Source organism: Saimiri boliviensis, chromosome 4, assembly GCF_048565385.1.
Source record: "Saimiri boliviensis isolate mSaiBol1 chromosome 4, mSaiBol1.pri, whole genome shotgun sequence".
In the NCBI taxonomy this organism is placed as follows: Eukaryota; Metazoa; Chordata; class Mammalia; order Primates; family Cebidae; genus Saimiri; species Saimiri boliviensis.
The window spans coordinates 14,189,329-14,214,591 of NC_133452.1; the positions used below are offsets into that span (position 1 = coordinate 14,189,329).

At 39.9% G+C, this 25,263-nt stretch overlaps 1 long non-coding RNA gene across 1 annotated transcript in view; it reads left to right on the forward strand.

Moving 5' to 3' along the window:
* Window positions 1-25,263, forward strand: part of LOC141584238 (uncharacterized) — a 671,799-nt gene that overhangs the window by 543,438 nt on the left and 103,098 nt on the right. The gene's annotated exons all lie outside the window — the stretch shown is intronic.

The window sequence follows — 25,263 nt, forward strand, 5'->3', positions numbered from 1 at the left end:
CATTTGACTTCTTCATGACTTCTTCCAGGCAAAGCTAGTCACCGACTCTCCCAGCGCTCAGACTTTGCCACCTCTTTATGGCACTTAACATGTTCATTTGTGTTAGTTTTGATTTTATATTTGTTTCTCCAATGGAACTTAGAGATTACGTCATCTAGTCCCCACTGACCTCTCTGGCATTTATTTCATTCTCCTACTCTGGATGCTGTAGCCATATTGAATCCTTTTCACTCTCCCTGGGGCATCTTCCAGCCTTGTCCTTCCCCCACCCATCACCCACATTTCTGTTTTCTACCCCTCTCCTCAACCATCAAGTTCTCCCTGGGGCATTAACTTCTTCAGGGCAGCCTTTCCTAACCCTTCAAGACTATAGCATGTGTTTGTCAACCTAAAGAAAGAAACTGAGGCAAAATTAAAACAGAGTTTATTTAGGCCATGACTGAGGACTGCAGCCTGTAAACACTTCCAGGTTACCTTGGGAAGTGATCTGGGAACAAACAAGAGTCTTGAGTTTTTAAAGAAAAAAAGACCTATCAGGAGGGCAGGAGATTACAAAAGTAGTTTTCAGGAATTCCCATTTGTCTACAAAAATAACACTGATTAGTGATTGACTATGCATTGTTGCACTATATAACATGAGTTATGGTGTTCAGTGTATGCAGCATATGTCATTGAGAAGATAATTTATGGCTTTTTGGCATCAGTCTAGAGCCCACAGAGCAAGTAGCTTCAAGAGGTGATTACTTAGCTCAAGGGTGAGTGAGAGGGGACTGCTGTCACATTTCAATTCCTCTGGGGGGTTGATCATTTAAAAGACATTCTTTTCTCATGCTCCCTCTATAAACTACATCCATAGCAACTCTACTTACCTGCAAAGCTCACCTTTTCTGAAGTGTCTCTTTGTCTGTACTTCCCAGGAGAATAAAACCTCTTAGAATCATAGAACAATTCTTCCTTACCCTTGTGTCTAGAACAAGGCCTAGTACAGAGTGTGTATTCAGGAGACATTTTCTTCAACAAAGGAACAAATGAGTGGTGAAATGAATAAATGACTCTTCTTTACATATGCCAAACACACATCCTGGATTGTTAAGGATGGTTATATTTTCAAATGTTCCATGCCAGAGTCTCTGTATGCACAATTGTTCTTGCCAAATTTTGGTTAAGAAAAATAAGATCCATGTACCTATAAGAGTAAAGTATAGTGGCAATATCGCCATTCTTTATTTAGACTATTCACTTAATGTAGGCTAAACTTACATTAACTTTTATTAGCAGCCTTATCATACTGTTAGCTTATAATGAAATTGTGGTCAAATAAAATCCCCGGGTCTCTTTCACATGAGCAATTGTCAAAATGTATAAACAAACTGGTTGAATTAATAGCTGGGAACAACTAATAGGGAAACCCTACTGTTTAAAATGCAATTCTTTCCAGGCCAAATGTTCGCCCATCTTAACAGTAATTGCACAATGCATTTGCAGCGAAGGCCTCATTAAAACTTCATGCTCACCTATGTGCAGGCAGCACTGAGGATGCACATGGGTTAGGGCAATGGCCAGGTGATTGCCTCCTGGGCTTGCCCAATTGTGAATTTCAGTTAGAGCCACAAAAGTCTGTGCCTTTGTGCCACGGTTTATTATAGGGAGTTTGTATCCCAGGGGAGTTTGAGCAATTCAGAAGCAGCAGGAAGAGACAGGGAGGCAGGTGAGCAAAGAATTGAGTGACTGTGAGACGTATTGTGACACCTTGTTAATTATTAACTCTGGCAGCAGGTTGTCAAGTTAATCGGAAGGGGAGGGTGGACCTAATTAAGTATCCAAACAGCATTTCTAAAGAGCCAACACAGTCCAGAAACAGGCCGTTTCCATGGGGTTGGACACAAATAAGTTGTCCACCTTGAGTCCAGGGGATCCTGGTTGTATTCCAGAAACCCTTGCAGTCTAAGCCATGTATATCTGCACTGTTTGCCTGTTGGAGGTGAGGCGTGTATATCCAGTTGCCTCCATTAAAGGAGACATAGTAGGTTTCATGGCCAATTTTTACCTGAAGGCAAGATGAATGGCACATAGAGAAGAACCAAGACATACTTATTCAGACTACATTAGGGGTAGTTGTTTAAAGCACTTTTCCGTTCAGTGTAAAGCCCTATAATACATTTTGTAAGGATTCAACAATTAAGTGACTCTTCTGCAGGATAATTTTGGAGAAATTCCACTGCATGTCAGACAGAAGGTCTGAATAGATCAAGGGGAATCAAAATCAAGATGCTGAGTGTTTAGAAAAATGCACCCCTGATATGGTTTGGCTCTGTGTCCCCACCCTAGTTTCATCTTGAACTGTAATCCCCACATATTTAAGGAACAACTGGGTAGGAGGTGATGGGATCATGGGGGCAGTTTCCCCATGATCGTAAGGGACTTCCTACAAGATCTGGTTGTTTGAGAAGTGTCTCGTATGTCCCCTGCGCTCTGTCTTTCCTGCGAACTTGCAAAGAAGGTGCTACTTCCCCTTCTGCCATGACTGTAAGTTTCCTGAGGCCTACCCAACCATGAGAAACTGTGAGTCAATTAAACCTCTTTTATTTATAAATGACCTAGTCTCAGGTAGTATCTTTATATCAGTGTGAAAATGAACTAATACAAGCCCCTGGAAGGAGGCAGAGAAGAAAAGGCCCCTGTGGGGATGTACAGAGAGAAAGGAGGATGTTCCCCTGCAGATCTGCCTCAGGGGTTCACCTGGCTCCCAGAGGTGCTGAGGTTCCCACAAAGTTCTTCCTTCAGCGAGTCACCTAACCAGGTTTCATCTTGGATCCACACATGTAAGATAAAGAAGGATACCTAGTTCACAGAGTTTTCATGAAGATCAAATGTTGTAAAATAAATTAATTTTGCAGGACTACTCTTTTTGCCGTAGCAGGAGCTCAATACAGAGCAGGTACCCTACCCATGCCTCCCTTTAAGCCAGGTAGGGACCAACAAGTTGGAGGAATCTCCCAGAAGAGGACTCACCTTAAGATGCCTGGAGACCACGTCTTGAGGCAATCAGAGAGCTTTGGGTTGTGCAATGTGCTTGGCTGGGCACCATGCTACTTCCCTGCAGTGTCTCTGAGTGGGAATGCCCTGGGTGTGCCCTTTACAACTGGAATCAGCCCTTCACATAGACTGTGATGTGAGGGGTGCTTCCTCCAGCTGTGCAACGTGCACTCTGCAGGAAAGAATGTCTACTTGAGCACCTTTTATAAATTACTCTGTTTGTAGACTTTATTTTTCTGTTTATGAAAGTGAAATGTACTTCCTGAGTGTACATATATATACATATAACTTAGGAAGTTCAGAAAAGCCAAATAATTCAACTAACTTAGAAACAACTCCTCTTGTAAGATTCACATTTTGATCTATTTCCTTTTTTTCTTTGCATATTTATGTCAGCCAACTTGCAGGTTATATACTCCTTTTCCCCCTTTAGTCTTAAGTTTAATGTAACCAGAAATGAAACTAACTCTTTAATCATTAATATTAAGAATAAAGGAAAAATCTTTAGTGATTCTCTGTGTAGGATGAAAGATTTGGCAATGTTTTCTTCTATTTCTTCATCACGCCCTTCTCTTTCTGACATACTCTGAAGTATCAGTTACTGTAGGGTTTTTACATAGTATATCTTCTCTATAAGATTTATTATTTTGATATTTACATGTCATAAAGTGAAATTACATTTTTAAAGAAAAAGAGACAGAACTTAAAGAACCTCCATTGTGATAGGTTTAGGACCCACAAGGAGAAATCATGCATTAACAAAACAACCCCAGAAAGTTTGATGAAAAATTGGAGGCTGACCTGATAACTTTGAAGCTGTATGTATCTCTGTTAAATGCAGCAGTATTCAAATTTGTGCAGTTTGAGATAAAACTTGAAATTGATGTCTGCATCCTGTCATTAATCCTTTCTTCTCACTCAGTATCACCAGTAGAGTTACTGAGTAGATATTGGCAAGTGGTTCTCAGCTCTAAATATTAAAAGTAAACTATCAGAATGCTTTACAGTGTGCAATATACATTTATTTAATTGACTCTCTGTAATAATCTTTGAAAGTTAGGGACCATTGTGTTTATTTTTACAAAGGAGGATACTGAGACCTAAAGTGGCTGAGTTATTTTCTCAGGGCCACTCCACCAGTGAGTGGTAGAACTCTGATTCTATACCTGGGTCTTCTCCAAGCTGAGGTGCTCCCAGGACAACCAGCCCACTTTCTGAAAGAGCAGGAAGGCCCCTGAGCTCCAGCTTAGGGTCAGGGTTGTCAGTTGTTTTCCACATGCTGGTCTTTAACTGAAGGGAGTGTAAATTTCATGTCTTCACCACAGGTTCCAAGTCCTATTCTTCCTCTTAAGAAATAAAGTCAATGGGTTTATATCGTTGTAGTCCAAGAATACATTTACATTCTTTTCTCACTTATATTACTTTTGAGCTGCATTGAACACATCTACACACAAATCCATTCTTCTTGCAGAAAAATAGCACATCAATATAATATTTTGATTTTTTTCTATTCAGACTGTCGAAGCAGAAGAATAAAAAGGATGAATTGTTTCTTAAATTGATAGAATGGAGCCCCACAGAGTGCATTTATCTCAAAGTCTGGTATGGTGCCAGAGGGTTTAAAAAACATTTTTAAAAATGTCTAATTATTTTTACCATAATTTTCTTTTTTCTGTCCTATACGCACCACAGTTTTTGCTGTCACTGAAATGGGTTCACTCATTCAGAGTCTCCCTGTTATGACTTTCCAAGGCCATTAACATTCTACAGGTTCAGTGATGATATTACTATTTTTTAATGTACTTAAAAATCTTGATCTAAGTATCCTCTAAAGGATAAGAAACAGAAACCCAAGAAATTTGTGTTTTTTCAACAAACTATCCTTTCAAAAAATTAGGATAGAAAGGAAAAGAATAACTTATTCGTTATGGAGAGAATATAGGAAATAATTTTCCAGTTGAAAGCAAAAAATGTAAAAATACAATCAAGACAATTTTGAGAAATCTGTTATCACCTTCTATGTTATAGAACTAGTAATCTACCTTAATTTAGGGTTATAGCCCAAGTTTAGTCTTTCTATCTGATTAACTGATTTCCAGATCCATTTCCAACTGATCCTGTCATTGTAGCTCTAATCTGAGAAACGGGAAGTGGAAATCCAGGTCTCCGTGTCTTTCTGGAGTGTTTTCTGATCTTCTGATATTACAGGTGATGAAAGTCACCTAGCATCATTGCTTTTTCAGTAGGAGGTAAAATTTAACCTATAATGGAAAGTGTTTACTGAAACTGAAGGTTTTGTTAGGTTAGGAAATGGTTGCTGCTGAAAATAGTTACATTTTAAAGGAACTAAACTATTGTAAAATACTGTTCTTTCACATCCACTTGGAATACAAAATAGTAAGCCTTTCAAATACACCACTATGCATATTTTGCTATTACTTACATAACCCATAACTGGAACTTTTTGATTTATGTAGAAATAAAATTATTGGTAACTTGTATTTATATTATTCATGATTAAGGATAAATCATATTAGCTGATCACCACCTGATGTATTTTCCTTGGTGAGATGTAAGTGTATTTTTGGAGATACTGCAAATCTGTGGAAGTTCCTTGCTTAACTAGACTTCTCCCTACATATTAAGGGACATTAACCTTTGTTAGGCCCTTACCATGTGTCAGACAATGAGCTAAGTGTTTTTTAAAAATTATTTCATGTATATTTCACAACCTTTATGTGAAGCAAATACTATACTTCCCATTTTGCAGATGAAAAGATTAAGCCTCAGACCAGTGAAATAAATAGATCCCAAATCATGCAGCTAGTAAAAATGGCTGAGCTGGAATTTGACCCAGTTTTGTCTGGCTGAAGAAACCTGCCTTCATTTCTTTTCTCTATGTCATCATTCTTCTACATTCTCCATGAAAACCTTTAGTTCCAGCAAGTTGGCTAAATACTTCCTTTTGTTACCAAGCCCCTACTGCCAGTTCATATCCCTCAATCTATCAGTACCAAAAGGCTTGGCGTGAGGACTCTTCAGGAGCCCTGGGAAGAAATCAAGGGATGTTAGCATGCACTTATGGCAAGTACTACATTACTTAGCTACTGATTACATTTCCATTTCCTCACCTGTCATTCTAGCCTCTGTCCAACCAGGTAGTATAGCAAACACCTAAGAGAAGAAGAATGTCTAAAAGAACCCACCCAATCTGTGTCTTTCAAAGTAAGTAACTCCTCTTTTGTAAAAAGAAAAAGCGGGACAGGAATCCTTGATTCTGCCATTCTTTCTTACTTTGAATTCTGTGGGTACTACATAGCAAAACGATCAATTTGTCTGTGTTAGTCAATAAACTTGAATGGGCAGAAATAGGCTATGCTTTTGATATGTCCTCAAATCACATGAACCAGTGCCATGCCACACTACATGGAATCCAATTTATCTTTTAAGGGAACTGTTGTGACCATTCTGGGTCGGAATCAGATCCTAGCCTCTTTGGGCAAATTAGGAATCTGTGGTTCATAGCCTCAGTTTTCTCTCTGCAAAGGGGCAATGGTTATACCCCACAGAGTGTGAAAAGAGCAGGCATGTAACAGGCTCAGCACAGACTATAGCTGAAAAAGTGCCAGTCACAGCAAGGGTAGCAGAGTCCTTTCCTGCCAAGGTGTGCTATGACGGTCAATGATTTTATGTCCTCGATCTCACCATGCCCTCATTTTCTGATGATTGGGAGCAGGCTCTTTAGTATTTATCTCCTTGTTAATTGAATGACTAGTTCTGGATAATGGATAATTCTCAATTTTCTATTTTTAGAAAGTGTATAAATATCTAAATTAGATTTAGGCAAAGTGAACTGCAGTATTTGATATGCCGAGAACATAATTAGGTTGCTCCGTTTACCTACACAGTCGCAAGCAAACTTTAACTCATTAATCTGTAAAGGACTTTGATGAACCTTTGAACTAGATAAAAATATGCCAGTCATGGCAAAGTTCTACTTGATTCTTTGAGAACTTTCAAAGGACTGAAAGTGCCTAATATATTTGGTTTTATAACATCATCCACAAACTCTGATCATGTCACTCGGAAATCTTCATAGGATTCTCACTGCCTCAGAGTCAAATAAAAGGCATTTGGGGTGAGCTAAAAGCACTGCTCCATGAGTCAGGAGACCCCCCCCCCCACTCTGGTTCCCTTCTTTCCTTTATCCTCAGTGATCTTGGGCAAGGTGGGTAGCCTTCTGGGCCTCAGTTTCCTCATTGTTATACTGAATTAAAGATAACAATTTTCTAGGGTCAGAGAGAAGCTTACATGCCATCATGTCTGTGAAAGTCCTTTTGAGAATTCCCAGCATCCGTCTGATGTTATACCTGAATCCCCCATATCTGGGCACACCCAGACCTGACTTCCCTGCCAGACTTTTCTCTCTTAACTTCCCCACACCCTCTCCTCCTCCCAAAGCCTTCTACTTTCCGCTTTTTGAACCTCCTGCCCTGCTGACTGTCTCTGTGCCTCTATCAATATTCTTTCCTAGTACAAGAGTGCCCTGGCTCCCACAGGAACGCATCCATCAAGGACCAGCCCAAATGCTGCCACTTCCATAAATCCGTCAGCCTGGCTCCCCTCTGCTTCCATGACATTTAACATTCTATTTATCAGACTTGCCTTATTCTACCTTCCTTCCTGTTTTCACACACAAACATGCATTTGTTTAATTCATGCATCATTAAAGTTCTCTAGATTTTTACCCTGTGTCTCATTTTCTCCTGATTCAGAGAACTAACTCCCCCACTGCTACCCATCCTCTCCTTTTTCGCCTCCCCTCGGACCTGACTCCATCACACAGGCCCCCTCTGCTTTACTTCAGTCTCAACAGAATGTAACCACAGCCTACACAGTTGCCCACGTGTCTCTATCCCCGGCTCACACCGTCCTGGCCTTTCTCTCCCAGCCAATGTTATGGAAAAGCTTTGCACGATGAAGCTTTTGATTCCTTACCTTGTGACTTCTCAGTGCCTAATCATTATCTGGTGCCCACAGTTCTCTATGGAAACTATTCTGTCGTTGCCACAGTGAATCAACCCCTCTCCTGCCTTTTCCTAATAATTGTTTCTCCAATTCATCCTAAATCCCCCCCCTGCCCACTGAATACCTCTTAAAGTGTAGTTTTTATTATGTCACTTCCCTCTTTTGCAGAAAACTTGTGTCTACAATGTATAGACAATCTCAAAAAAGAAACTGAACAAACAGCCAATAAACCTGTGAAAAATAATATTTAACCTTAATAGAAGGCAAAGAAACATACCTTAAGTGACATCCTTTTTAAAAATCTTTCTTATTCAGAAGTTTTTAAAAAACTACCCAATATAATTGAGTTTAAGGAAAAGCAAACACATTTGGTGAGCAGTGACTAAAATATGAACTGGCACAATTTTTCAAAGATCCTCTAAAGTTACATGTGCATAATTTCAACCAATTAAATTTTAGTAATATATAGTAATTTCTTATTGCAACATTGCTTATAAGAACTAAAACTTGGTAACAATTCTGTGACAATAAAAAATTGCACACACCCATACAATGAAATGCCATGTAACCCCTAAAAGATGGTGTACAAGTTGACATGACAATATTGTATAATATATGTTCATGTGAAAAAAATCAATTTGCAAAATGACAGATATAAAATTTCTAGTTTTAAAAATGTTTACTCAGGAACTATTGAATGCCTACTATGTGCTAGGGCGCTATTCTAGGTGCTAGAAATATGAGTATGTATAGAAAGTTTAGAAGAATATACACAAGATATTAATAAGAATAAAGGATCTCTAGGAGAAAAAATGTATTGCCACATTTTCTCTAATAGATATGTATTGCTTCTACAATAATTCTATAATTTAAAGAATACCAGTGCCTTTAGAATACACATCAGATCCTCTGGCCTTCAAGCTTCTAGTCTTAATTCCTTTGTCAATCTTATTTCCCATAAGTCTGTGCACTCAACATCTACGATATGGGTTTTGTTGTTATATAGACCCTTTGAATTTCTTAATGTTGTGTATATCACAGAATGCTATCGCTTTATCTTCTCATGGCCAAATCCCATATAACCTTCTCTGCAGAGGCTTATCAGGAAGTAATCTTCCCCATCTCTGAACTTGCATATTCCTTCCTCTCTGTCTCTCTCACAGGATCTATTCCTGTCTTCCTTGTATGACCAGACTCACTGACGACTGAGGGCACAGTCCATACCTAAGTCATTTCTGTATTTCTTTCACATAACAGCACCGTCCATAGTTTCCTGAATATATAAGGCCCCATATCAGTACTCATGGGTGAACTGACAAATGCACGCATTCCTTCTCTAGGTTATAAATTCCCGGAGGGCAGGGAATCTTATTCTGCTCCAATATCCGTATTCACACCAGGGCGCTGTTCACCTGAACGTGAAAACAGCTATGAAGAATTTAAAAGAAATCAACATCCTAGTCTTCAACTTTCATGTGTGCTCACTCTCTGGACTGAGAATGTAGATTCAGGATGGGAGTGTCCTCAGCCTACTCACCCTTCTCTCTTCTGCATCACCTTCTCCCACTTTACTAAACAGACAGACAGATGGAAAAATAAATAAAATGTCTCTCCCTTCTATCCTGATTTTCTGTTTCAGTGCCTTAAGATGTAAAAGTCTCATGGGTACCAAAATGAAGGATAGTTTGAATTGTTTCATGCAACCCCATCACTTTTTCCACTCCCTCACTTAGATTCTCATGAGACCAGGGGTTTCTAATTTCACCCACAGGAAAAATTTATGGCCAGGCTCTGTGTTCTGTCTATCTATTATTGTATCTTCTTCTCTATTCTGCAGTTAGAAGACAGCAGGGAGGTGGTTGTCATGGAATGCCTATTAACTCATTTCTTTAAACTGAAAAGCGAAATCATACATTTCAGGCAGAAGGGAGGTTGGACTTGACTGGTGGCTTTGACAAGGAGGGCTCTTTTGTCATTTAGTTTATGTGGTGGACGGTTCTCATAAATTCAGTGAGCTGAGTCTGAATCCCCAAATGTTGACAAGAATGTATTTGAAGTACATGGTAAGATTAAAGAAAAAATTACTGTGTTAGCGAAGGGCTTCTAAAATGAAACTTTACTTTTTTTTTTAAACAAATCTTTCTTAGTATATTGTGTATCAAATATAAACATGTTTAGTACAAGATGCCTCCAAGTGAAAGTGTAACTGGCTGCGGTCATTTGAATTGTCTTGGTAAAGTTTTTTAAGTATTCTTTCCAGGGACTGAGAAAGATGTGTTTCGTAACTGGGTAAAGATAAAATATCCTATTTTTAGGTCCTTGAGGAATCGCCACACTGTCTTCCACAATGGTTGAATTAATTTACATTCCCACCAACAGTGTAAAAGTGTTCCTATTTCTCCACATCCTCTCCAGCATCTGTTGTTTCCAGATTTTTTAATGATCGCCATTCTAACTGGTGTGAGATGGTATCTCAATGTGGTTTTGATTTGCATTTCTCTGATGACCAGTGATGATGAGCATTTTTTCATATGTTTGGATGAACCTGGAAACCATCATTCTCAGCAAACTGACACAAGAGCAGAAAATCAAACACCGTATATTCTCACTCATAGGCGGGTGTTGAACAATGAGAACACATGGACACAGGGAGGGGAGCACTACACACTGGGGTCCGTTGGGGGGAAATGGGGGAGAGACGGTGGGGTGGGGAGGTGGGAAGAGATAGCATGGGGAGAAATGACAGATACAGGTGAGGGGAAGGAAGGCAGCAAACCACACTGCCATGTGTGTACCTATGCAACAATCTTGCATGTTCTTCACATGTACCCCAAAACCTAAAATGCAATAAAAAATAATATCCTTTGCAAGTCATGTTTCTTAAAACATATTTTGTTTCCCACAAAATTGAAGGATACCCCAACCAAGTTTTCAGCTAATTATGAAAATGTTTGATCGTAGATCTCTTTGTGATATCTGACACATAATTTAGCGGACGTGTATGGAATTGAGGGACAGTGCCGTAACAAGACTTCCATTCTGATCGACTTATTTATTTCAACCAAATTTTCAGCATTTACAGCTACAAAAGCAAAAATTGAGAATGGATTTAATGCCAGACAATATATAATTCTAGCAATAATAAAAGCACTTCTAAAATTAATTTGTTTTCTTGAGATGGAATCTTGCTCTGTCACCCAGGCTGAAGTTCAGTGGCATGATCTTGGCTCACTGCAACTTCTGCCTCCCCGGTTCAAGTGATTCTTTTGCCTCAGCCTCCTGAGTAACTGGAACTAAATGTGTGCACTACCATAGCTAGCTAAGTTTTTTTTGTATTTTTTTAAGTAGAGATGGGTTTCACCATGTTGGCCAGGCTGGTCTTGAACTCCTGACTTCAGGTGATCCACCTGCCTTGGACTCCCAAAGTGCTGGGATTACAGGCATAAGCCACCATGCTCAGCCTTTTATTTTTAATAATTATTTATCAATATATGTGATCTACTAATGTTAATGATAAGAAAATGCAGAAAATAATTTAATGTTTATATCCTGATGGCTAGGTGAAATGATAAACAAGTGAATTGAATTTTGAATTATGTAGCTATTTTAGGGAGAAGAGATTAATAATTAGGTATAATGGAAATAGCAATTCAAGAAGAAAAATGCATAACGTAAAATTACTGACTGAAACAGTTTGTTAATATTTTTAAATTGATAATGGTAGATAGCAAATTGCTCTGGTATTTATATTCAATTTGTTGTATTTCAAAGAATGATATAATAGTTTTATTTTTAAATGTCTATAGTTATAATCTACCAGAAATTAAACTTTTACAGTAATTTGAATTTGTGATTAAAAACTTAGACGTCAAGCTTAAAAATGTGTGATGGTGTACTGAAGTTTTCAAAATTTTCTGGGGTATGTATACAGAAATAGCTTGAAAATAATTGCCTTAAGAGACACTTCGTGGGTGCCTAGTGTTTGAAATGGATTAAATGTAAAGTAATAATTAACAGAAGGTATAAAGTAGTGATGTTAATTTTTCAAAATCCTGTACAGATGGAGCATAATTCTTGGCTAATTTCTACTCAGTTAAGAATCTGGTCCACTGCTCATGATGAAGAGAACAAAAGTGATGGCCTAGCTTTCACCTTCTGCATGGTTCATGTGTGTCTCTGGGCTAAATTTAAAAATACAGGCCAGGCACGGTGACTCATGCCTATAATCTCTGCACTTTGGGAGGCCAAGGCAGGTGGATCACCTGAGATCAGGAGTTTGAGACCAACCTGGCCAACATGATGAAACACCATCTCTACTAAAAATACAAAAAATTAGCTGTGCATGGTGGTGCATGCCTGTAATCCCAGCTACCCAGGAGGCTGAGTTAGGAGAATCACTGGAACCTGGGAGGTGGAGGTTGCAGTGAGCTGAGATTGAGCCACTGCTCTCCAGCCTGGGCAACAAGAGCAAAACCCCATCTCAAAAATTAATAACAATAGTCGTAATAATAAAGAATATAAAAATAAATTCCTCTGAAAATGTATCCTTCACTAACTATAAGTAACAAACTTTGGCCAATTAATCTCTTACATTGACTTGAAAATGTTTTCAAATTAGGATTGAGAACAAAGTAAATGAGGGCTGTGCCCTAAGAGAAAGGCTTTGCGGTGGGATGTTGGACAACGAAGTCTTGCTCACTGTGGCTCACAACCCCAACCGTCTTCTGTTGTCAAGATCCAATTTTACTCTTTGTAGAGGAGGACATGGCATATCATTCCAAACAGAAGGTGCTCTGGTCATGGCATTCATTATACAAGCTGCAGTAACAAATTCTGCTGAGCAGGGCACATCGTGAACAGCTATGTCTGGGGGTAAAAATAAGATTGAGTCCACATTAAATTTCTTTTGAACATTTTCAGAAATCTGAGATGCATGTTTAAGTAAGGCTTTCCCATGAGTCAATCTCATCTGATTCAATGCCCTTCCACTCTCCCGTTACGTCCTCCACGCCAGCCACACTCACCTGTCAGGGATCCTCAAACACATGAGGTGCTTCCATCTCACTTGTTCTTTCTGCCACTGACTGATCACCCCTCCCCCCCCGGAGAGTCATGGGACCATGGGACTCACTGCTTCATTTCATTCTAGTCTCTGCCCAAAAGTCACCTCTCCAAGATGGCTCTCTGACAACTGTGCCTGAAATCACACCCTCCCCATCACTCTATTGTTGTACTTAGCTACTGATAATTATGTTGGGACAACAGCCTTAAACTACGACTGTCTCAGGAAGCATATGGCCATATGATTCATAGCACTTACTGTCACAGGATCCTTAGGGTGTCACTTTTCCAGCCAGAAACCTCTGTGGCTGGTAGCGCCTTTGCCCAAGTTTCCTTGGGCCCACTGGGTTTATTCTGCCCACTCAGCCTGGCACGTTATGCTCGGCTCATGCTACCAGCCTGGATCCCATGACTACCGAGGGCAAGCCAGGCATGGAGCAGCGAGGGTTGTGTGAACGAGCAAGTATGGGGTGCAGCCACCCTGCATAGCCAGGCACACTGGCTGCTATGGAGGGGTAGACAGCTTCCGGCATGGGCACAGGTGCTGACTCAGGCACCAGCTCTGTGCAAGATTGCAGCTGGATCAGGTGTACTGCAAGTGGCTTCTACCTGCCTCTAGATGAGGGGAACGTAGTGGCACCCAGAAGCTTGGAGGTGCCAGAAACTCCAGAGCCACAAAAAGAATGTCACAGCCCTGGCATGGGGAACCCCTAGGTCTGGGATCTTCGAAGGGCCACAGCTCTTCTCTCCTTCTCAGTCCCCACAATGCAGTGAGCAGGGGGCTTGTTTCAGCCCTGTGTGTTATAGCTGTTTCAGTCCCACCATTCAGCGGGTCCTGAGTTCTTGTCCCACATCCAGGAAGAACGAGGTATGTGGATAACTGGAGGGTGAGCACAGTGGAGAGGAGCTGCCTAGAGTGACAGAACAGCTCTCAGGAGACCCACAGTGGTGACTCCTTTCTACAAGCAGCTGGTCCTGACAAGCGCGTGAGTCTGGATGAGTCTGGAGTTTTTATGTGCTCAGAATGGAGGAAGTGTATGCAGAATAGTCCACAGGCAGGCACAGGTGAGCCTGGAAAAAGCACCATCCAATTGGCTGAAGAGTCATCAATGACGTTCTCACTCTGGGCTGTAGACTTTGCCCAGAACTGGCAGCCTGGCCCCCAATTCCTGGCCTGAAAGTGGGGTTTCTACAGGGACCCACCACTTCCTGCCTAGGAACTTGTCTGCCTTTAACATGCCATCTGCAGCACCCAGGCTGTCCATAAGGAGAGACAGCGGCAGGCATGTGCAGAGCTGCCCTCAGGTCCCTGCCCCCTACCTGTGCCCAAATTCTAGAGGTGTCCAAGGTGGAAGATTGTTGGTGCATCAGCACCACCCTTAGGGCAATCACACTCAGCCAGGTTGTGACAGCCATCAGGCTCAGCCACAACTTTGCTCCACCCCAGCAGGCACCAGGAGCAGAGAGAGGCCAGGGAGTGGGAGCAGGAGTTTTCAAGCTTGTAGAGGAGGGTGACTTCTGGGCCCCCTTAGAGTGCAGGAATGCCCAGGTTCAGAGCCACAGTTGAGCAGCTGCAACAGTGCTCCAGGGAGCAAGGGGCTCTCACCCTGCCAACTCAGTAGGGGGGTGGGGGCTCCCACCTGTTCTGGGCACCTGCTGGCTCCATAGAGTGGGCAGCCCCAGCAGTGCCTTCCCTGCTGCAGCTGGCATCTCTGCAGCAGGTGCTCCAGACGGGCCGCGGCTGCCATCACTACCACCAGCTGACTTTGTTCTCCATAGATGTTCCTTGAAGACATGAACTTTATTTTGTTCACTTAGAGCAGTGCCTGGCACCCGGAGGGCCCCTAATAAATATTTATTGAATAATACTAAAATTAGCATTATATGCCAGTAATTGTTCCATGTCATGAAATATTCTTCAACAAAATGCATTTTAAAGATTTTTAATACATATTGATGAACTGCTTTCCAGAAAGTTTTTTTAGTCATTCAACAACATTCTCTGGTCACTCTTAGAACATTATTCAAATATTAGAATACATTAGTATCATTACTGATTTTATAGACAGTTCCAGTGTGTATTTCTATGACGACTCAGAAGAACGAATAGGTTCTTTACATTTATTGGCTATTTGCATTTTTCCTGTGATTATCTTTCTATAACTTTCACCCATTTTCTACTCAGTATGTATTGCACACTTATTATATGATTTGTAAAATAGAGGGTAAAGATTGTATTTACAGGATATGGTCTCCACACCCAAGACTCTAATTTAGTCAGTGAAGAGTAAATTTTATAGGGAATAATCATTATGAAAAAGTTTAGAAATTGATTTGTTGGGAAATAGTTAAGAAAAAATATTCTAAAGTTTAAAAAGAACAGAATTGGAAAAGATGCATAAAGTCCTAAAGTAGCAACATTAAGTTACTAAAACACATGGCTTTAAAAATATAACCATTGTTTCCTAATTGACTCTGCTACATCTGCAAAGTGAATGGGAAAGGAGCAGAGATTTTGAAAGCAAAGCCCTTCCACTCCTACTGTTCATCAAAAGGGAATAGTACAGAAAAAAAGGCAGCCATCAACTACTAGCTGCTATTGAAAATAATAGAATCAGTTAAAATTAACTATACCAAATTGTAGCTGTGTTAATTGAATTGCAATTAAAGGGATTATTGTGTGGTGTTATTTGGCAAGGGAACTCAGAAATAACTAAGTCCTGCCTTGCTACAGATACCTCTTGTGGTGAGCTTCCAAGGGTAATAGTCACAAGAGAAAGTCTGACCAAGCCAGTCATTTTCTCACGTCTTTATTGCTTGGGCGCTGGCCTCCCTCTCCAATACAGGTCTTCAGGAAGTCAGCTGTTCTTGGAGCATCCCTCCTTTCTGAGCCAGGTGGGTCTCTAATGTCACCACTCAAGTCGATCGAAAGGTTGAATTAAAGTGGACCTCCCAGGATGAGAGGAAAGAGACCAAGAAGAAACGAAAGAGAGAGGGGGTGCCTTCCCCAGTGCTGTTTCTCCTCCTCCAGGCTTTATCAAACCTGATCTTGGGCTGTGCCTAGAGGCAGGAGCGAGTCCAGAGTGGAAGAAAGAAAGCGCTAAAGATAAAGGGAGATGTTTGGGATTTCTCCAAGGGGAAATGGCTCGGGCTCTCGTTACCATTCTATCCTCCATGGAAGCAACAGAGACCAGAGAGGAAAAATCCACACTCCAGTGTTGCCACCTTCCTCTGTTTGAAAATTATGTCAATACACAGTCTTATGGTTTGAATAATTCAGATCATAACTCTTTCCCATTGTGGATAGGGTGTTTTGATCTTGTCTCCTCCTTTGAGAGGAGTGATGAGGAGTGTGGTGAAGGGAGCAGACATATTCGGTGAGCTTCTCCTGCAGGTCAATGCTCGCCTTCTGATCAGAGATAGGATGGCACAGGAGAGATAGGGCAATTCATGGGAAATTGTGCTCCCGTCTTAAATAAGGTGAGAACACTCACAGCAAAATTAGGTCTAAAGCTCAGAGAGATGCTCTTTGCTGCAAAGGGTAACACTTGAAATAGAGCCACCTTGGGATTTATTAGCCTGAAAATTTCAGAAACTTCAAAGGAAACAATATTAAATGGGAAAGCATCAATTCTCCTCAGAATTCAGAAATTTAGGGAAATAAGAACTATATATCAGAGAGGAGTGATATTTTACTTACAGATTTTTATTCATTTGTTTTCCTTGGTTTAAAAGAATATTTGACCTTAAATTGAACTTGAATATTTAGAATCAGAGATTTTTAAACCAGAATGAACATGTAGCAGCTATCTCAATGCTCAAACATTACAGATGAGGAGGCTGCTGTGATATCACTAAGCTGGATTAGAAACCGAGCTTTCAGCCTAATGTGTCGAATCTTTGTTCACTTTTCCAGTAAATGAATCATGTGATTGCATCTTACAAGAGGACAAGTTTTGTTTAAAACTGATAATGATTGGCCACAAAGAAAGCTGGACATCTAAAGATTTTAAAATCTAGTTTCTATGTCTATGAATACAAGAAGAATTGCATCACCAAAGTAAACAAGATCATAATCTAGTGATAGTTTAAACAGTCTGTGAATGTGTGATCCATAGTGCTCTCAGAAACAAAAGTATGTTTTTTTCTGGTGCTGCTACTAATCGAAACGCACATACAGCATGCACATCTAAGGCAGGCTCATGTAATATAATAGCACTTTGGCTGCGCACGGTGGCTCACGTCTGTAATCCCAGCACTTTGGGAAGCTAAGGAGGGCGAATCATGAGATCAGGAGTTCAAGACCAGCCTGAACAACATAGCAAAATTCTGTCTCTATTAAAAATACAAAAAAATTAGCTGTGTGTGGTGGTACGTGTCTGTAATCCCAACTACTCGGGAGGCTGAGGCAGGAAAATTGCTTGAACCTGGGAGGTGGAGGTTGCAGTGAGCTGAGATTGTGCCACTTCACTCCAGCATGTGTGACAGAGCAAGACTCTATCTTGTGGGGCGGGGGGAGGGCAGAAAATATAGGATCACTTTCTATTTACTAGGCACCACCAGAAACATTTTACATGTTTCATTGCATTTTATCTTCCTAACAATCCAATGAGCGAAAGGTTATTATCCATATTTTACAGATGAGGAAACTAAACTACAGAGAGGTTGAGTCACTTGCTCAAAGTCACACAGTGTATTAGTGGTGGAACCAGGATTCACCACATGAATAGTGGTGGGAGTAACTGCTTTTAGTAAACTGTGAAAGAGGCAGCAACTGCCACTTCCTAGAGTAAACTCTTATTCAAAACACACACCAGGACCCATTACAACCTAGCAAATGTGATGTTTGGAGAGGATTAACAAAAGGATGTGTTCTGTTTGTATTTATTTATGTATTCTGGATTTTATTTTTAATCAAAGTAGATCATCAGAAGGCTACCCAATTGAAATATAACTTGGTCACTGATGGACTTGTTTTTACAAACTTTTCAGATAATGGCCTTACCTTTTCTTGGAGGGTGTTTGAAAGCACAACTTTATCAATTTCATTCTTATATTTATTTAGGAATTGTGTTGGGGCATTGTCTGGTGCATTATTTAGTGTCTGGTACATGCAGCTCAGTGTGGAAAAACTTACTTTAGAAAGGTGTGCTGGAGGCTGGGCTTGGTGGCTCACACCTGTAATCCCAGTACTTTGGGAGGCCAAGATGGACAGATCACTTGAGGTCAGGAGTTCAAGACCAACCTGGCCAACATGGTGAAGCCCCATTCCTACTAAAAATACAAAAAATTAGCCAGCTGTGGTGGTAGATGCCTGTAGTCTCAGCTACTTGGGAGGCTGAGGCGGGAGAATCGCTTGAACTAGGGAGGTGGAGGTTGCAGTGAGCCAAGATCGCACTATTGCATTCCAGCCTGAGTGACAGAGTAAGATTCCATCAAAAAAAAAAAAAAAAAAAAAAAAAGAGAAAGAAGAGAGGAAGGGGGCCGGGCGCGGTGGCTCAAGCCTGTAATCCCAGCACTTTGGGAGGCCGAGGCGGGTGGATCACGAGGTCAAGAGATCGAGACCATCCTGGTCAACATGGTGAAACCCCATCTCTACTAAAAATATAGAAAATTAGCTGGGCATGGTGGCGCTTGCCTGTAATCCCAGCTACTCAGGAGGCTGAGGCAGGAGAATTGCCTGAACCCAGGAGGCGGAGGTTGCGGTGAGCCGAGATCGCGCCATTGCACTCCAGCCTGGGTAACGAGAGCGAAACTCCACCTCAAAAAAAAAAAAAAAAAAAGACAGGAAGGAAGGAAGGGAAAGAAAGAGAAAGATAAAAAGAGAAAGAAAGAAAGAAAAGAAAGGAATAAAGAAAGGAAAGAAAAAGAAAGAAAAAAGAAAGGAAAGAAAGAAAAAGAAAGAAAGAAGGAAAGGTGTGCTGGAAAAGCCTTGCTTCTCCTGTGATAGGTGTTTGGTATCTGAGACTGTTACTTTTTCATTTTGTACACCAGGAAGCTCAGAATCACATTTCAAAATGACCTATTACGATTGCATATAGCAATTACAGTGCAGGCGTGTATTTTCACTTGCTTCTAGTTTTGACTTTCACATGTATTAATATTTACTTTTTGACACAATTCTCTCTACTCCTGCTGTTTCTCCTCCTCCTCTTGGTCCTCTTCTTCCTTTCTTTTCCCCCTTCTTCTTACCATTTGGGGGATATGTTCTTGTGAACCAGCTTAAATATTATGTAAAATCATTGTAGATATAAACTAACATCCCTTAGTGTAGGAAAAAAAATTAATATCTAAGAACACTTTGAATCAAAACCTTTTCATTCGCCAATAGTAAACCACTAAAACTTGTATTAAATGTCTAATTACATAACATAAAATGGAGAGAACCACTTAAACATAAATATTTGTGTTACAAAGAGCTTAAAGATAATTCTTTAGATAATGAAGCTAATACTTAGAAAAGCTAAATGGTGTCCCCAATGTCACTTAGAAGAGCAGGATGAGAAATAAGAAATTACTTAATGGGTACAATGGACATTATTTGGGTGAGGGTCACACTAAAAGTCCAGACTTCAATGCCGCGTGATACATTCATGTAACAAAACTGTACTTGTACCCTCTAAATCTATTTTTAAAAGCCCCTCCAACAGAGAAATAAGAGAACAAATATTTACATACCTGGTGTATAAAACTGAGTTGAACATTATATTTTACCTCTCTTTGAAGATACCAACAAATAGGTCTCTCTTTTAAAAAATACATAAAGCATATCAACAGTTAAAAATACCAGAAAGCAAAATATGATTACAGCCTAACCGCCTAACCAGTAACTCTAAAATAGCTTAAAGTTACACTGCAATGTGATCAAGCCTGTCATGGAATTATGCACAGAGAACTATGGGAAGACAAGTCAAACATCTACCTTAGCCAAGAATGGCTAGAGATAGCTTTGCAGGCTGATGACTGTTGAATTGAGCCTTGAAGAAACGGTAGGAATTACCAGGTGGAAAATGGTGGGAATGTTTGGGAGAATGAGGAAAAGAAAACTGGAGAAATAGGCAGAGATCAGAACACAACAGTTCCTTTTCCTTAAGCCTATGAGAGTTCTGGACAATCTTCAGCAAGAAAGGTTGCATTTGTATTCTTTGGAATCATCTCTACAGAATGGATTGGAGAAGAGTAGGTAGTAGAAGTGGAAAAACTGGTTAGCTGGCTAGTGCAATAATTCAGAATCGAAGTAAGAAGTATCCAAACACAGTGGCATTGAGGACAGAAATAAAGAAAATTTTTTAAAGAAAAAGTAAGTATTATGAGCATTAAAAAGTCTGCAGGACTTGGTGATCAAATCAGGTGGGCAGAGATGGAGAGAAATGAAGGTCAGTGAACTATCAAGAATGACTCTTAGGCTGGTAGCTTGGGTGACAATGTAAATAGAGACACCATTTCAAAAGACATGAGAAAAAGCAAAGAAGTAGGTTTGGACGGTGAGCCCACCGTTGAATATATTTATGAGCTGTCATTAGACAACCTAGTGGAGTCCAGTTGGCTTTGTGCATGCAGCTCTGAATTCTAATAGAGAAATCTATGGGGCAAAAAGAGAATTCAAAATTTCTCCAAGATTGTACTCAGTGATTTTTTTTTAAAGTCATATATATTGTTTTACAGGAAAACAATTTCTCTGGGATTGTGATGTATAACTTACATGTGGTATACAGATGAAGTCAGTAGAATAAAATGAGATTGCACAGAGCAAATATACGGAGTTAAAGAGATCTGAGATACAAACTTCCCATGTTTAACTGTTGGCTAGAGGAGCCTGTATTAGTCCATTCCTGCTTTGCTAAAAGGACTGCCTGAGACTGGGTAATGTATAAAGGAGAGATGTTTAATTGGTTTATGGTTATGCAGGCTGTATAGGAAGCATGGCTGGGAAGCCCCAGGAAATCATGGTGAAAGGTAAAGGGAAAGCAGTCACATCTGCCCCTTTGGCTGGAGAAGCAGAAAGAAAGAGCACGGGGAGGTGCTCTTTCATTTAAACAACCAAATCTTGTGAGAGTTCACTCACTATTATGAGAACAGCAAGGGGAATGTCCACCCTCACAATCCCATCACCTGCCACCAGGCCCCTTCTCTGACACTGGGGAATCACAATTCCATGTGAGATATGGGCAGGACACGGATCCAAACCATATCAGGGCCTCAAAGCAATTCCAAAGTAGTCAGACAGGCAGGATGAAAACCTGAAAGGCTTTATGTTAGGAAAGCCAAGAAAAATGTCAAATCCTACAAAGTTTCAACAAAACAAAAGTCACTTAATACTAACCAAAGGTAAACTGCAAACATTTTTAAAGATGTAACAGATGCTGTTCCTTTGATACTGGCAGTTAGAAACTCATTGATAATAATATTGAGATCAATTTTACATAATACCTCACATAATTGAAGACCAAGCTGGGTATACTGTGGATATTCAATAACTGTGTAGTAAACCAATGAAAGGATTTTTACTGAAGATTGAAGAAAAGTATTTTGGTTTCTTTACATGTATTCTGGGTATGAAAAAGCCATCAGCTCTTCCATGACTAGCACATATCTGTCAATTCAAAATAGCAGTTGTGTGTTTTATATCAAGCAAAATCATTTAATAATTTAAGCCACGTAGGTTAATTTTTATAAAAGGTTTTAAAAACTTCAGTTTAATGCTTTTTTTTCAGTCCAATTATTTTACACAGATTTAATCAATGAAATAAGGCTTTAAACTGAGGAGGAAAGCATGACACTTTGGAGGGCTGAATGAGAAATTGTGTATTGAATCACTTAGTGCGATTCTGGGTAGGTGGAAGATGCTTGAAATGTGACAGCCATCGATACCGTTACAACATCTCTGGAATCAAAATGCTCTCTATTTAAAAGCAAGTTGTAGAAACTAATGGTTTCTGCATGGCATGCCTACATGGAAATTATTTGGGGATTAAAGGAATTAATTTTTCCTTTTAAAAATATGTGGATAGTAACACTTGTGTGAATAGTCATAAAGTTGAATTATTACCATAATAGTATTCTAGTTTTTTTTTTTTTTTTGGAAATTCTGCTATTGTGGGGACATTGTCAAAATTACCCTCTTAGGCATTTCATCTCATGATAAATATTGTATTCCCCAACCTTGGTTGCACATACGTAACTATCCTTGGAAGAGCAAGAGTAGAATGAAGAAAGAGGAGAGAGTGTTGGGAATCACAGCTGTTTCTTATGTCAGCAAGCATTCTGGGTATTTTTTAGCAGCTTGTTTTGGTCTATTGCTTGCCAAAGTGCTATAAAAAATAAGTAATTATATTTCACAAATAATTGATATAAACATTTAGAGAGTGAATCACAATCGTACCTTGCTTTTTCTTTTTCTCTCTGCTTTCAAGTCTCTTTTTACAGTAGCTGCATGTTGGTTCTAGGCTGAGTGCCAGTTGTATCAATTAAACAGTAACTAATTCAAGTACATTTGCAATCTGTGTTTGAAATGCCAGCCCATACAGTAGTTACCAATTAAGCATGAGGCAGATTAATGGATGCATTGTTCTCCTGGGCTAACTTCACCACATTGTCATTAAGCCGTAAGCCCCACTGAACCAAAGACTTCCATTTAAAGGGAAAGGAAAATATGTGCAAAAAAAAAGTTGAGTGTTTTATGTCAAGCAGAATTATTTAACAGAAAAGGTGGTGGGTAACCTTTTGAAGGGAGAAGAAATTATGGCTGTTTAGTGTTTTTCTCAATCCCTTTATTTTGTGTAGATTTGATCAATGGAGAAATATAAAGGTCCAAAATGGGGAGGAAAATAATGGGAACAGATCAGTCAGACAAATGGCTCCTGTAAGTTCATGGTTCTTAAAACAGATGTTCTTTTCAGCTGGCGATAGTATATCATTATCTCCAGGAAGCCTGAAGATCAAGCACAAAGATTCAGTAGGGGCAGTGGAAATGCAGTGCAGTTACTGTGCAAAACACTTGGCTCTATACCCCCTCTTCTTGCCCCACATACCATTCTCCATTTAAGGAAACAAATATTTTAGGCAATGGCTTGGTCTGTTTTAAATGTATAGGTTTGTGATTCTTAGGACCAAGTGTAATCTTCGCAAACGACTACAGTTTTCAGCACCCACTAAACATTTAATAATTGTCAGTTTATATCAGAACAATTGGAAAGAGATTATGAATTTAAAAGGAAACGAATTCATTTTAATTCCCCAGCATGTGTGAGCTTCTGGGAAATGTCTCTCTCTCTTTTTTTTTTTCTTTCTGTTTTGCTTTGGCCACTTATAATAAGTTAAATGCCTTAAAAGATACTTAGTTCTTTCTTATTAAAGAAAATAAATACTTTTTGTATTTTACGTGCTATTTTTTTTCCTCACTGGGCATGGTGTGGTTAAATACATGGCCAACCAATTTCCCTGAGTTTCTAGAATATTTAAGAATTACACAGCCAATTGTACCAGTTTGACGAGTAATAGTTAAATAGGACTTACAGAGCACAACTGTTTTTTAATTGCATCCACTCAGCAAACTCTGATTTATTTCAAGTTTCTATCGCCCTCAGAATGCTCTGCTGAAATCCAGAACCATGCGCACACTGCTAACTGCACATCTTCACAAGGCTCATAAACATGCTCACCACCTTCCCTCCAACCCCACTTTTTTGCCTTTTCTCCTCTTTTAGCAAATGGCTATGCATCTGCTCTTTGTATAGGGCCCGGCAAGACACTGCTCACTGCTCTGCATTGACCAGGAAGAACAGATGGAAGCAGAATTTGCTGAATTCTTGGAGAAGGTTGTTGCTGTGTGATTTATCTCCTTAGATATACTGCAATGTCTCTGAATTTGGAAGGGTATGTGTGTGTGTGTGTGTGTGTGTGTGTGTGTGTGTGTGTGTGTGTGTCTGGTATGTGTGCATGTGTGTCTATGTATTTGTCTATCTCTATCTTAGTGTGAAAATATAAAGTAAGCCCTTGTTGGTGTAGCTGTCTTTAACTAACTTTAATCATTGTGGAGACTTTCCAATTTAGCTGTCATTTCTGCTTTCAGTGCATTTAAGATGATTTAGGTTTCCCAGATAACTGGAGTATGTGGCTTTCCTACTAAGGCATGTATGGAAGGGCTCTCACTTCCTATTCCCCACTCCTCCTTCTCCTGGCTCTTCTTTTTCCAACCTTCTCCACCCTTCCTCCCCCTTTCCCATTATTGGCTCATTGGTGGAGGAACAGAAATGTTGTAATCAATATGAGAATAAATTGCCACATGGTCTTTATTGTGGAGGCAAGGTTTCTACAGAAAATCCTTGTAATCAGAAAAGAGGGAAGATGAGATTAAACTGATTAAACTGAGAAAGTCAAAAAAGGACAACTTGAAAGATTAGCTCTACAACGCCAGAAAAGCATAACCTTCCATGCATGCTAAGTAGAGCTGTCCTCTCCACTATCAGCCCCTTCATCGGGTGACCTTCAGCTACATTAGCACAGAGCTACTTGATCCAAGGCAAATACTGGAAATTGAAAAGCCAGAATGCCAGTGATTACAGCAGGTATCAATATTATTGTAATGATGCTTCGTTATCATGAGGGAACTTAATTACTTAGAGAGAGTGAGAAGGCCAGAAGGGAAAGCGCCAAGTCACAGCTGTAGTCAGCATCCAGATCAGGGCTGATAGTTAAGAACTGCTTTAAATTCAGATTCAACGGGAGTTAAAGAACAAGAGAAGGAAGGTTAGGTTTTCAGGAGACTGTCTTGGGCATGCATAGCAAATGGCCACTGAAGTGCAAGAGTGGGTCATCAGCTACCGAAATGCCTTCTGCATCATCTGGCACATAGTAGGTGCTTCATAAATAGTGAGTGAGTAGAATAAATCAATACATATACAAAAATGAATCAACTAAAATTATTTCAGTGGCATGCTAAAAATGATGAATTCCATTAGAAACAAAGATATAAATTATTACTTTTGGGGTATTGGTCTTAACCAACTCAACTCCTTTTTCATGCAAAGCTAATGTTAGATCTCAACTTTCTTAACAGGTCTTTCAAACCAAATCTGTTCCTCCCTCCTGCTTCTCTCTCTGTTTTTCCATGGAGGTTTACAGTTCTTAGCCTGGTTG